Consider the following 14245-nt stretch of genomic DNA (forward strand, 5'->3'; position numbering starts at 1 on the left):
TTTCTATGCTTGGTACCAAGCTCACGCCTCGGACCCTTTCGACTTTCAGGAAGAAATGCTAAAGTATTGTCGTTCCGACGTGGACATTTTACGGCGTTGCTGTGTAAAATTTCGAGAACTGTTCATGGAACACGGAGGGGTCGATCCTTTGAAAGAAGCTTGCACCATTGCCAAAGCGTGTTCCTTAGTGTACCGCCAACGATTCATGCCTGAAAACACCGTGGCTGTCATCAGTCCTCAAACGACCCACTATGTCAAGCGTCAATACTCGGTCAAAGCCCTACGTTGGTTACATTACTTGTGCGACAAGGAAGACAAATGGATTCAGCATGCCCGCAACGGAGGAGGCGAAAAGACCATCGGAACGTATTCGGTAGACGGCTGGGACTTAGAAAACCCCAAGATCGTGTACGAGTTTAACGGTTGCTTATTTCACGGATGTCCCGTCTGCTACCCTGACCGTGACACTAAAAATCAGTTTTTACAACGGACCATGGAAGACCTGTACCAGGACACTTGTCAGCGACGCCTAAAGCTAGAACAGCAAGGATACCAAGTGGTGGAAATGTGGGAACATGAGTACGATCACCGTTTGAAAACCGATCCCGAGTTTAAACGCCTCGTGGAAAGTTACCAGTTCATGGACCCGCTGAACCCGAGGGATAGTTTGTACGGAGGAAGGACCAATGCCACCTGTTTGCTGTACCAAGCCGACGAAGAGAAAGGAGAAGAAATCAAATACTTGGACGTGTGTTCGCTGTATCCCTACGTGTGCAAATATTGTCGCTTTCCTGTAGGGCACCCGCAATTGTTCACGGAACACATCGACCTGAAAAACATTCGACAATACGAAGGCTTGATCAAGTGTAAAGTTTTGCCTCCCACGAACCTATACCATCCCGTCTTACCTCACCACTGTCAAGGCAAACTGATGTTTCCCTTGTGTCGTACTTGTGCCGAAACGTGCAACCAGGACCAACCTTGCCATCACAGCCAGGAAGAACGTGCCTTGACGGGAACCTGGGTCAGCGTGGAATTGTTCAAAGCTCTGGACATGGGATACCAACTGTTAGAAGTGTACGAAATTTGCCACTTTCCCAAGACACAACAGTACCACAAGGGTGACCCTACTCAGAAAGGCATTTTCGCCGACTACGTGGATGCCTTTTTGAAACTGAAACAAGAAGCCAGCGGCTATCCTTCCTGGTGTCACACTCCCGAAGACCAAATACAATTCAAAGAGAAATACTACGCACAAGAAGGCATCTCTTTAGACCACATCGAAAAAAACGAAGGCAGGCGATCGTTTGCCAAAGTGATGTTAAATTGCTTGTGGGGTAAAATGGCACAACGACTGTTTACCCAAGACGGAATATTTGACAGAACCTTCCCGCTACTTCCAGATGATTCACGACAAAACCAAATACATGAAACACGTGGACGTCGTTCGAGAGGATTTGATCTTGGTCAATTACGAAGAAGATCTGGACTTTGTACAAGACGACCCTTTTGGAAATGTCATCATTGCGGCTTACGTGACAGCTCATGCTCGCTTAAAATTGTACGAAGCTTTAGAACTGTTAGAAGAACGTGTCCTGTACTTTGACACGGACAGTTGCATTTACATCCATCACCCGATTCAACAGCACCATGATATCGAAGGAGACCGTTTAGGAGCCTGGACAGACGAGCATCCCGACGACAAGATTCTAAGTTTCGTCAGTGGTGGTCCCAAAAATTACGGCTACGAATACCGGGACAAACAAGGAGAAGTGCACACGACGTGCAAAGTGAAAGGACTGACACTGAATCATCGTACCAGTCGAGTGGTCAACTTTGGGGTATTGAAAGAAGCCTTGCAATCGGGAGAGGATGGAAACTTTAAAGTGACCACCTATCAACCGAACAAGATTGTACGCTTACCCACTCACCACATCGTCAGTCGACCCTTGGAAAAAGTCTATCAAATTGTATACCAGAAGCGAGTGCGACTTCCCAATCACTTCACCTTACCGTACGGTCACGTCGGTATGGGTCTGTATATAAAAAGGAACCCTAGGCAAGATCGATAGTTCATTGTTCATTGAAGTAACTTACCATGTCGTTGACGAAGAAGAAACCAGATTGGTTAGGAGTCAAATGTTGGACATCACCGAGACCAGGGTTTTGAGGCTTGGACACAAGAGGTGGCCTAGTATGCACGAGAGTTATTCAAGGAAAAAAGTTACTTTTCAACCTGTGTTAGTGACGGTGCCAGAAGAACCCGTCACCCAGGACAGGACTGTCGTGGACAGGCCTGAAAGACCCTTTCGGGAGGACACTTGTGTGACCTTACCCCTACTATAGAACTGGTTAGAACTTTACCCAAAACATGTTGTACAGACACTTGTGTTTATTCCACGTTCATGGTTATCATGTGCCTTTTATTCTTGTACTTAAGCCTTTGGCTTTTATGTATTTTTTGTCTTTCGTATTCATGTTTGAAAAAAACATTCAATAAACGTGTTCTGAAAAAGTATATAAACTCTTGTCTTGTTTGTTTTTCGTGTCACAAGTGACATTTCTCACACCATGGCTACCTCTGCTGTCTCTGCTCCCTCTTCCTCTACTGTCAAAGTCATCGACGAACACTTAGATCGTGCCAGTCGGGAGGCTTTGTATCTTCGCCATCCCTTTAACATGCTCATTGCTGGACCTAGCGGTTCAGGCAAAACCGAATTCGTCAAACGTTTGATCGAACATAAACATCATTTGATCGATCGACCCCCTCAACGAATCGTGTGGTGTTACAAAGAGTGGCAATCGGCGTACAGCCTCTTGCGAGAAAGTCAAGGCGATTCCATCGTGTTTGTGGAAGGCATTCCTAAAGAAGACGATGGCATCGTCTCTGACTCCCGTCTAACCCATTTGGTCATTTTCGACGACATGTTAGGAGAAGACGAAGAAGAAATTAAACTGTGGTTCACACGCAAAGGGCATCACCGTAATGCCAGTGTCATTTATATCACCCAAAATTTGTTTCAACAAAGTAAAGCCCATCGCACCATCAGTCTCAATGCGCATTACGTGGTCTTGTTTAAAAGCCCTCGAGATAAATCGCAAGTGCAAGTCTTAGCCAAACAGTTAGGAACGCCTTGGTTGACTCTGGCGTACGACGATGCCACTCAAACTCCACACGCCTATTTACTCGTCGATTTGAAACCTACGACTCCCGAGGATTTGCGATTTCGTACCCACTTGTTTCACCACTGGTGCCAAGACGGAGGGCCTGTCCTGTACACGTCTCCGTCCTCGACTTCATTTCACTCCCCATCAAAAAATCTATAAAAACCTCAGACCCTTTTCCGTCTGTCTCACTCTCAGTGTGAACATGACGTCCCTTCAGTCGCATCTTCCCGTCAAATTGATTCGTGCCTTGTATGGCATCAGTCGAGAAAAAGATCCACAAACACGAGCTCGTGTCTTAGAAGCTAGTCTCAAAGAAGTCTTACAATGGTTCACGGTGACGGCACGTCAATTACTCCAAGGAATCATTCAGATTCCTCATCAAACCAAACGCTTTTTCGATCGAAACAAAGTCGCTTTGGTCCAACTGGCCGATCCCCGCATCGACACTCAAACCAAAAAACAAATCATTTTGAAACCTGGAGGGAGCGGTACTCTAGGAGGGGTCATCATTCACTCACTCTTAAGATGGGATCCTAATGCCCCCAAAGTTATCCCCAAGACAAAAGTCCAACGAGGCCCCAAGAAGAAAAAGACCAGGTCCCCAAGGAGAACTTCTCCAGTGGCAGGACCCTCCTCTGACCAGACACCACCACCACCCCGGAAAAAGAAAAGAAGCCCCCAGAAAAAGAAAAGTCCACAGAAAACTAGTCGCAAGAGAGGCACTTCGGCCAGGACGCAACCTTACACTCGCAAACCACGACCTGCCACGGCGGTGACTGCGTCTCCGGCAGCTTCACGTTTGTCCACTTCTCCATTAATGACACCCAGAACTGAAGAGTACTTGGAGACGTTGATCACACCAAGAACTTCTCCGTTGATGACCCCCAAAAGAACTTCCCCAGTGGCAGGACCTTCCAATTTAGTGGCAGTGGCTGCTGCTCACAAAGTACCTTCTCCCAAAATCAAAGTTCAAGAAAGATCGGGCATGTTACAAAGTTTGCTGGATTTGTCCAAGCAAGAACTGGCTCGATTTAGTCCGTTACGTACCCCTGCACGACGTGTCATGCCTGTCCTCAAACTAATACGACGTAAAGACAATCAGTGGCGACGTGTTCCAGTATAAAAAAGGCCTGTGACCAAGTCGGGTATCAGTGTTTTTTTGGTGCTCCTGAAGACTCAAAGATGTCACCCTCCAGAAAACCCCAAGGAAAGAAAAGGAAAGGACTGCCACCACGTTTAGCCAAACATGGGGACATGTTATCTGTCCTGTCCAAAGCTTCTCCACCCCTACGAAAAAAACTCATTCAAACAGCCTCCAAAGAGGTCATCGATACCGTGTGCGAATGTTGTTTGAACGTTTTGAAAGGCACGATCCCTTTGTCCAAACACCAGAAACAATGCTTAGGCAAACATCGTCACGTTCTTCGCCAAATGGTTCAAAAGAAAATTCCCATTCGTCAAAAAAAGATGTTAGTGCAACGTGGACGTATTTTACCTCTCTTGTTAGGCCCCATACTGAAAGGAGTCTTGGGAACCATGTTGGGAGGACTGGTGGGAGCAAGATAAAAAGGCCTCGGAAGTTCCAAGATCTCAGAATCGACCCCTGACAACCCCATGGAAGGACAAAAACTAGCTTTAGTACCTTACAAACGATGGATGGAATACCATCGGTGGCAAGAACAACACACCCCGCATTTACCTCCCAATCCCCATTTGAGCGAGATGTCCCAGTTACAACACGAATTGCAGTCCTTGATGGATCGCCAAGATTTGTCCGAAACAGAAAAATCGCAAAAGTACGGTCAACTCTTGCAACGACTGCAACTCTTTCACCAGAAAGCTTTAGACGAAACAGCTCTACCCACTCTGAAAGATTTTAAGACCTTGATGAAAAGTCCAGCACCATCACCAGTACCAGTACCAGTACCAGTACCACCAGTACCCGTGACCAAGACAGAAAAAGGAGAAGAAGAGGAAGGGTTTCAAACTCCACCAGAAAAAGTACGCAAGTTAACAACACCACCTACCTCCAGAATTGGATGGATTAAAAAGATGATGGCCACCCCTTCTTCCTCACAAGAGAAAAAGAAAGTGAAGACAGAAGTGAAACAAGAACCGATATCCCCCGCTCAGACATCCTTCTCCTCTTCGACACCTATTGCTGGCCGCACACGCAAAACATTGCAATCCAAGAAAATACCCCAAGAGAAAAAGAGTAGCATCCTCCAAGAGTGGGTGTCTTATTAACACACCAACCAACACAAAAAAAAAATGGAAAAAGTCTTAGCCAGCATTTACTACGATCCCTCCCATCCTGCAGGTTACGCAGGAGTTCAAAAATTGTATCGTGCTGCCAAAACGCGACTGAAAAGTCTCCGTTTACCTCAAGTGCAACGATGGTTACAAGAACAAGCTACCTACACTTTACACAAACCCATTCGACGCAAGTTTGCCAGAAGTCGCACCCGAGTGGAAGGCATCGATCATCAATGGCAAGCCGATTTAGCCGATGTCTCTCATTTGGCCAGCTACAATCATGGCTACAAATATTTGTTTTGTGTCATCGACGTCTTTTCCAAATTTGCCTGGGTCGTGCCCTTGACTTCCAAATCGAGCAGCGAGTTAGTGCGAGCCCTGCAACGGGTGTTGAAACAAAGCGGTCGTCACCCTCTTCGATGGCAAACGGATAAAGGCACCGAATTTCTGAACCAAGCTTTCCAAAAAGAATTAAAGAAACGTGACATTCATTTTTTTACCACCGAGAATCCCGAAACCAAAGCCAGCATCGTGGAACGTTTTCAACGCACTTTGAAAGAACGCATGTGGAAATATTTTACGCATCACCACACTCTGAAGTACATCGACATCTTACCGCACCTGGTGCAAGCGTACAACCAATCTTACCATCGAAGCATCGGACGTGCCCCGCAAGACGTGACTCCCGACAACGAAGTGTTGGTGTTTGAGCGTCTGTTTGGTACGTCCCCGACGAGGGCGGTCCCCGAGAAAAGTGGAATGTTGGCCATAGGAGATTGGGTGCGCATTGGCAAAACCAAACGCACTTTCGACAAAGGTTACTTACCTAACTGGACAACCGAATTGTTTCGCGTCACTGGACGAGTGCATGGCCGTCATCCTGCCGTCTATAAATTGGAAGACATGAACGGAGAAGTGCTCAAAGGAACGTTTTATTTGCCCGAGTTACAACGTGTGACCAAAAAAGAAGACGACGTGTACGACATCGAAAGCATTCTCGAATGCAGAACCCGTAAAGTGGGCAAACGACGTGTCAAAGAAGTCAAAGTACGTTGGAAAGGATATCCACCCAGTTTCGATTCTTGGATCGACGCTTCGCAAGTCATCGACTATAAAAAGAAGTGACCATCATGCCCTTTCACACAGCAGACGCAGCTACGTCGACCACTCCTCCTTCACCTAGTTCTTCTGTGCAAGATTTACAAAAACAACCCTTGTGGGTGTGGTGTGGAGAACGTGTGCCTAAAACGCAAATCGTCTTTTTCTGCCAAATCTTTGTGGTGTATTGTGTCATCGGGGCAGCCATCGCCAATTTGAGTTTGCAACAAGGAGAAAAACAATTGTGGACCATTTTATTGAGCAGTTGCATCGGTTACCTGCTTCCTAATCCCTCCCTGAAATTCACCTCGAACGGGAACCCCAGGAACCTTGTGTCCAGTGCCAGTGCCAGTCACCACTTCAACCACAACCAGAACCCCATTTTAGACGGAGACACGCCTCTGACGTCCAGTAATATCCCCTCGGACAGCCACAGAACTCTGGAATTATGAGTCACCAAAACCAATTTTACTTAACCTTACCCAGTGACAGTTCCATGGAGGTGTTTCCCAAGAACACGTTGTGCTGTTACACGGCCAAATTACCTCAAGCCATCCAGTTAGATCACGAAGCCCATTGGGAAGTGGCTTTAGTAGAAATGATTCACCCGACCCAAGTCCTCAATGTCCTTCCCAATCAAAATTTTTTTGATGTTGAAGTTCATGACGAGCAAATGCAACAGTGGATGGATAGCAATGTCAAATATGACAAGAAAACCCGTACACAAAATCAAAAGTACACCACCTATCACTTGTTCATTCCCCCAGGCTATTATTTTAGTGGTCAACATTTGGTCAGCACCATAACCTCCAGGTTTAATGTCGTGTTTCTGAAAGCTTTGGAGCATGTCAACAAAAGTGTCACCATGGAGTACCACAAAGCAGCTCGTCGCTTCTTGATGAAATTTGAACGGAGTAAAATCATGTCCATTTTATTTTGTCCTGAATTGTTTGACATGTTGGGCGGAGACATGGACATGAGAAAGACCTCCGTACCGTTACTGCGTGTCATTCCTTTCAAAGTAGATTCTGCCACGGGCGCTGACGAGGAAGGTGGAAACACTTACCACGTCCACCGCGAATTTGTACATCCTCACTATTTGCCTGTCAGTAAGTCGTATTTGGACATGGTCAACATTGCTATAAAAGGAGATCTGGGACAAAATATTCCATTCACCAAAGGAAAAGTCACGGTGAAACTCCATTTTCAAAAACGGTTCTCTCACGACTCGTAAGTAAGTCATGTATCCAGTGTACCGAGGGGTTGCTCGACAGCGAGGACACGGCTTAGGAGATATGTTAAAATCGGCCTTTCGTTCGGTGGCCCCGGTGTTGAAACCAATGGTGACACGCCGATTGCACGCCTTGAAAGATGCGGCACTGACGCAAGGCAAAGAATTTCTCCAAAATGTCATCATCGACAAACAAAACCCTAAAGAAGCCTTCATGAGGGCAGGCAAAAATGTCTTGCTGCAAACGGGCAAAGACATTTTAGGCCAACGAGAAACACCTATAAATGCCCTGCACGCTACCGAGTCAGGCATTCAGCAAGGACAAGGCAGAAAGAGACGACGAAGAAAACACCCTTTCACCAGACTTCAAGCGAGAAAGGCCAAGAAAAGAAGAACCGTTTGAGACTTAGACGTTTTCGATTATTGAGAAAAGAGACAAAAAAATGATGCACCGAGAATCTTGCGCTTGTTCCAAGACGGAACTGGACCTGTTTGCCATGCCCCCCACGATGATGACGATGCAAGAATCCCAGTGGGTGGAATTTCACCCCGTCTCCTCAGTGACCGATTCCGCTCCCATCGAGTTTGAAATCAAAGGACAGCCCGAAGATTACATCGATCTGAATAGCAGTTACTTGTACCTGAAAGTTAAAATTCTAGATAAGACTGGAGGTGCTATAGACGATGAAGCAGTAGCTCCCGTCAACAATTTCATGCATTCCTTGTTCAGTGGAGTGGACTTGTACTTGAATAACAAACTGGTCAGTAGCAGCATGGATACTTACCCTTATCGTGCCTACCTGGAAAATCTCTTGATGTACGGAATAGATGCCAAGAACACTCATCTCAATGCCTGTGTGGTATGGGAAGCTGATGAACCTACCAAGTTTGAAATATTGGAAACTGATGAAAAGAAAGACAACAATGATGGATTTGTAGAACGAAGAAAGAGAATCACGGGAGCCGACACAAGTTTAGAACTGATGGATCGTTTGCATTTGGACATGTGGTTGCAAGAAAAGTATTTGCTGAACGGGGTGGATGTCCATCTGAGACTGAATCGTAGCAGTGCCGCTTTCAATTTGATGGCTGATAGTGACGGTTACAAAACCAAAATCCTAGAAGCCAGACTCTACGTACGCCGTGTGGAAGTGTTACCTAAAGTGGGAAACGACATCAGTCAGACGTTGAGCAGAACGACCGCCAAGTATCCCATACGACGCGTGGAAGTGAAAACCTTCACCATTCCCAAGGGACAGCGATCCAAGATCGAAGATCATCTGTTCCAAGGACAGTTACCCAAACGTTTGATCATTGGTATCGTCGAGAATACAGCCTTCAACGGAGCTGCCGAAAAAAATCCTTTCTACTTTCAACACTTTGGCGTGTCCAAAATCGAAGTCAGTCACGATGGCAAGACCTTGTGTACCCGACCTTTCGAACCTGACTTTACCAAGAAGAATTACTTGAGATCGTACTTGTCCCTGTACGAAGCCACCGGACAGTTAGGAACCAATACCAGTCACGGTATTACGTACGAGGATTATGCAGGAGGCTACGCTTTGTGGGCTTTCGATTTCACTCCAGACCAAGGCAGCGACGAGGGACATTTCCACCCTATAAAATCCGGCCAGATTCGTGTGGAAATTCAGTTTAAAGACTGAGACCCTGATGAAACGGTGAACGTCATCCTGTATGCAGAATTCGATAATACCATAGAAATCAACAGTTTGAGAGAAGTCATCCTAGATTACTAGAAACCATGGAAGACTGTTATCCCTCTTTACCTAGTGGAGAAACTTTTAGTGTTGCATTGTTGTTAAAAAATGTTAGAGTTGTTGTTGTTTAGTGTTAAGTGATTTTTGAATAAAAAATGTTGTGTTTTGAAAAAATTGTTTGATGTTATATTGTTGGATTATTGTTAAAAATGTTAGAGTTGTTGTTTAGTGTTAAGTGATTTTTGAATAAAAAATGTTGTGTTTTGAAAAAAATGCCTTTGTCTTTTGTTTAGCTATAAGAATGTTGGATTGATGCTCTTTCATTTCTTACTATCCCTCTCATGACACTCACTAAACGTTGCGACTCAAAAACCGTGTGGGGGATGTTTTCCTTCACGTCCGCGCTTTGACTTTAAGAACCGGGTTGTTTCCAGTCTAACCATCCATTGTCGACTCATCCTCCTAAGAAGATGTGCTCCAAACTAGCTAAACTCAACGAAGCCTACGTGAATTTGCATAGGGTCAGACACAGTCTGATACCGAAGCCAGAAGAAATAGAGAATGTGAGAATGTTAAAAATCACTGAAGACCTGATAGAAGAGCTCTTCAGAGAAGAAATGAACAGGGAAAAAGAAGAATGGACAGAGAAGTACAGACTTCAGAGACAGCAGCAACAGCAGCAACAACAACAACAACAACAGCAGCAGCAACCTGAAGCTGACAGAGGCTTTGTCGATTGTCGTATCGACACCAAAGAGTTCTTCTTCTCTTTCCGAAGAAGCAGACCTATCGCCAGAAAGTCTATCCTCAGAGGACATCGCATTCTTAGAAACTAAAAAAATGCCATAGCAAACAAAAAACCAGCCCTTTTCAGGGCTACCCCCCAATACTCTGGAAAAGAAATAACGATCGATTTGCCAATGTGTATAGGTAGAGTAGTGTGAAAATAAACACTAACTCTTTTTAAAAAAATGTGAGGGTATGTGTTTGTGAGTTTGTGTGTTTGTAAGTGATCAAGTACATTGGTGTGGATAGTAGATTAAAATGATGTCTTTATTTGGTGTTTGAGGTGTAGATTTGAGGTTAGATTCGATTGCTTTGCGTATGTGGATAGTCTATTGAAGTGATTTATAAAAAATTTTAAAATAGTGATGGGTAGCATAAAAAAGTGAGTGAGTGTTTCTTTTAGGTCCGCGCGTTGTTGTTTTTGGTCATGATGTAGGTAACATCAATTTTATGTTTTTTAGGGGGATGTTTTCCTTCACGTCCGCGCTTTCACTATAAATTGAAACTCGCTGGGCAGTCTAGCTACCCTTGTTGATTGATCAACACCAAAAATGAACACGAGACTGTCTAAACTGTTGGAACTTCATGTGCATCTGGAATATGCCAGGCGCCTGTTGAATGAACTGGCCACGGAAGCCATTGTGGAGGAGGGAAGGATAAGAGAGGAGGAGGAAAGAAGAAAAAAAGAAGAGGAGGAGAGAAGATATAAAGAAGAAGAAGAAGAGGAAAGAAGATACAAAGAGGAGGAGAGAAGAAACAAAGAAGAGGAGGAGGAGAAGGAAAAGAAGAGAAGAAGAATAAATTTCAGAATCCCAGAGAGCGAAAATTGGGATTCTGAAGCGACATATCCTGCCTCTGCTCTCTCCCCCAAAAAAGTAAAAAGTAACTGGGGGATAAGATGTGTATGTGGCGCCAGGCCTGGAAGGTGCCACCATTAACCAGGTGTCCATGAAGTTCCAAAAAAAAAAAACCAGCCCTTTTCAGGGCTACCCAATACTCTAGAAAAGAAATAACCATCAATTTGCCAATGTGTAGGTAGAGTAGTGTGAATATAAACACTAACTCTTTTTTAAGATAGTGTGAGGGTATGTGTTTGTGTGTTTGTGTTTGTACCTGCTCACGTACGATTGTGTGAATAGTAGATTATGGATTTGTTTATTGTTCTTAGCGTATGTGAAGAGTATAGTTTGGGTTTTGTAAGCGCTCACGTACGATTGTGTGGATAGTAGATTATGGATTTTGTTTATTGTTTCTTAGCGTATGTGTTTGTGTGTTTGTGTTTGTACCCGCTCACGTACGATTGTGTGGATAGTAGATTATGGATTTGTTTATTGTTTCTTAGCGTATGTGTTTGTGTGTTTGTGTTTGTATGTTTGTGTTTGTACCTGCTCACGTACGATTGTGTGGATAGTAGATTATGGATTTGTTTATTGTTTCTTAGCGTATGTGGAGAGTATAGTTTGGGTTTTGTAAGCGCTCACGTACGATTGTGTGGATAGTAGATTATGGATTTTGTTTATTGTTTCTTATCGTATGTGTTTGTGTGTTTGTGTTTGTACCCACTCACGTACGATTGTGTGGATAGTAGATTATGGATTTGTTTATTGTTTCTTAGCGTATGTGGAGAGTATAGTTTGGGTTTTGTAAGCGCTCACGTACGATTGTGAGGATAGTAGATTATGGATTTTGTTTATTGTTTCTTGTGTGTTTGTGTTTGTACCCACTCACGTACGATTGTGTGGATAGTAGATTATTGATTTGTTTATTGTTTCTTAGCGTATGTGGAGAGTATAGTTTGGGTTTTATTATATGAAATGAAAAAGTAGGGGATGTTTTCCTTCACGTCCGCGCGTTATTTGGTCATGATCTAGGTAAGATCAATTTTACGTTTTAGGGGATGTTTTCCTTCACGTACGCGCTTTAAGTATAAGAACCCACAGTATTCGTCGTTCAAACCATTCTGCAAAGAATAAAAAAAGAAGATGGCTTCTAACCAAATGGACAAAATACAAACATTACAAGACATTTTAGACAACTTAGGAATGATGGAGCAGATGTTGATAAGACTGGTTGAAGACCATTATTCCTATAGTCCCCATCGTGTAAAGATGGAAATTAATAACTTAAAAAAGGTAAAGGACAAGATTAGTGGTGTCATGAAAGAGATAAAGGAGGAGAAGGAGGATGAAGAGGAAAGAATAAGAATAAGCAAATGGAACGAAAAGATTGAAAAAGAAGAAGAAAATGAGAAGAGGAAGAAAGAAGAGGAGGAAGAGAAGAAGAAAGAAGAGCAGGAGAAAAAAAGAAAGAAAAGAAGAGAAAGAGTGTTGGAGATAAAATAAGAACTTGGTGGAGAAAAAGAAGAAACTAGAATCAGAAGAAAACTCAAAGGCCCTTTTCAGGGCCAGCCATATTTCTCGAAAAGAGATAGCCTTTCCATTGCCTACCCCTTTTTTTAAAAAAAATTTAAAAAAAAAAATCCCATATTCAATTCCCCTTTGTCCCTAAACAATCCCCAAACTCTATTCCCCCATGTTAAATTCCCCTTGTACGTATATCGGCCCACAATTTTTTTCCAATGTTAATTCCGCTTGTACGTATATTAACCCACGATTTTTCGCCATGTTAAATCCCCTTGTACGTATATTGACCCACGATTTTTCGCCATGTTAAATTTCCATTGTACGTATAGTGGCCCAGGGGTCTCCGTAATGCTAATTTCCATTGTACGTATAGTGGCCCACCTTACTACTAATGTGTTAATGGCATTCAGCATTAAAAGGTTAGTGTTAGGACTGGTTGGTCTGGTGTCAGAATAATGTGACTGGGTGGGACATCATGCTACGTGTCTGCGGCATAATGCCCCATTGCTAGAAATTACTATAAACTGTCACACTGCAGTCATTGTAGCAATATGACTGAAATTTTTTAAAATCTACATTACAAATCTAAATCACACACACTCTAAAATACCTTCAAAATGAACTTCACAATGAAGTTTGTGTCATAGGTTTACCAGCATTTTTTTGAGTTGCTGAACTGTAAACAAAACAATGTGCAATGGAACACATATTTCACTTCTGGATCATCACCAAGTCCTTATTACTCACTGTGCACTGTTGCTGAAACACACACATACAACCACACCATAAAGCTCATATTCTAAAGACTAAGCAATTACCTTTAAATCCATACCAAGAATGCCTAAATCTATCTCTTGCATCGCCATCAAAAGGAGATGGAAAAAATGTTCTAAAAATAGATGGGGATTACATTTGTGTGTACTGAACTGAACCAATAAATGTGATCTGATTCATGTTGTCTGAGGAAAATAGACTTGGCCATAGTTTACACAATATGGTGCAGTGTTAGTATGGAAAATCCATCAACTAGCAAATACATAGACAATGTGAGTGTTAGGACTAATCTGATCATCATTAGAAATTATATATCAATGAATGAATTCACCAAGTTCTGTTTACTTTTTATCACATTAAAGATTTTTGTATTGAAATTGGTTAGGGGGTACAAACAAAAAAGGATTTATGCAAAAAATATTTTTCCCATACAAATATTTTTCTTCATACATGTAAAAGACATTAGAAATGTGGCTGGCAATTCAGATTTATTTTAACTAAACTTTACATTATGCTAAATTGTAATTTTGAAGAAATGTCATATTTACAAGTTAAAAATAAAACATACTTGCAGAAAGTATTTAGTACTCCTCTATCCCATTCATAGTTAAACATCCATACAGGAGATGAATGAAAATGTTAACATGACTGTACCTTGATTCCCCTGCAGTAGTAATAGTTCAATCCAATATAAACATTTTTGATCCGGTCTGATGCCAAAATACCATTGTAAAAGTCCATAGCGATCAATAATTTTAGTCCGGAAATTTTGTTTTGGCAATTATTGTGCTGATCACTAAAAATCATAATTGAAAAAAGTCTGTTTGAACCATATTATGATTCAATTTTGA

The 14245-nt window shown here is 42.9% G+C and overlaps 1 protein-coding gene across 1 annotated transcript in view; it reads right to left on the reverse strand.

Annotated features, from left to right (window-relative positions):
- The window catches only part of LOC149800207 (uncharacterized), a 133011-nt gene that overhangs the window by 82059 nt on the left and 36707 nt on the right, over window positions 1-14245 (reverse strand). The window lies entirely within an intron of this gene.

Source organism: Sinohyriopsis cumingii, chromosome 5, assembly GCF_028554795.1.
Source record: "Sinohyriopsis cumingii isolate HCF-2022 chromosome 5, ASM2855479v2, whole genome shotgun sequence".
NCBI classification, from domain to species: domain Eukaryota; kingdom Metazoa; phylum Mollusca; class Bivalvia; order Unionida; family Unionidae; genus Sinohyriopsis; species Sinohyriopsis cumingii.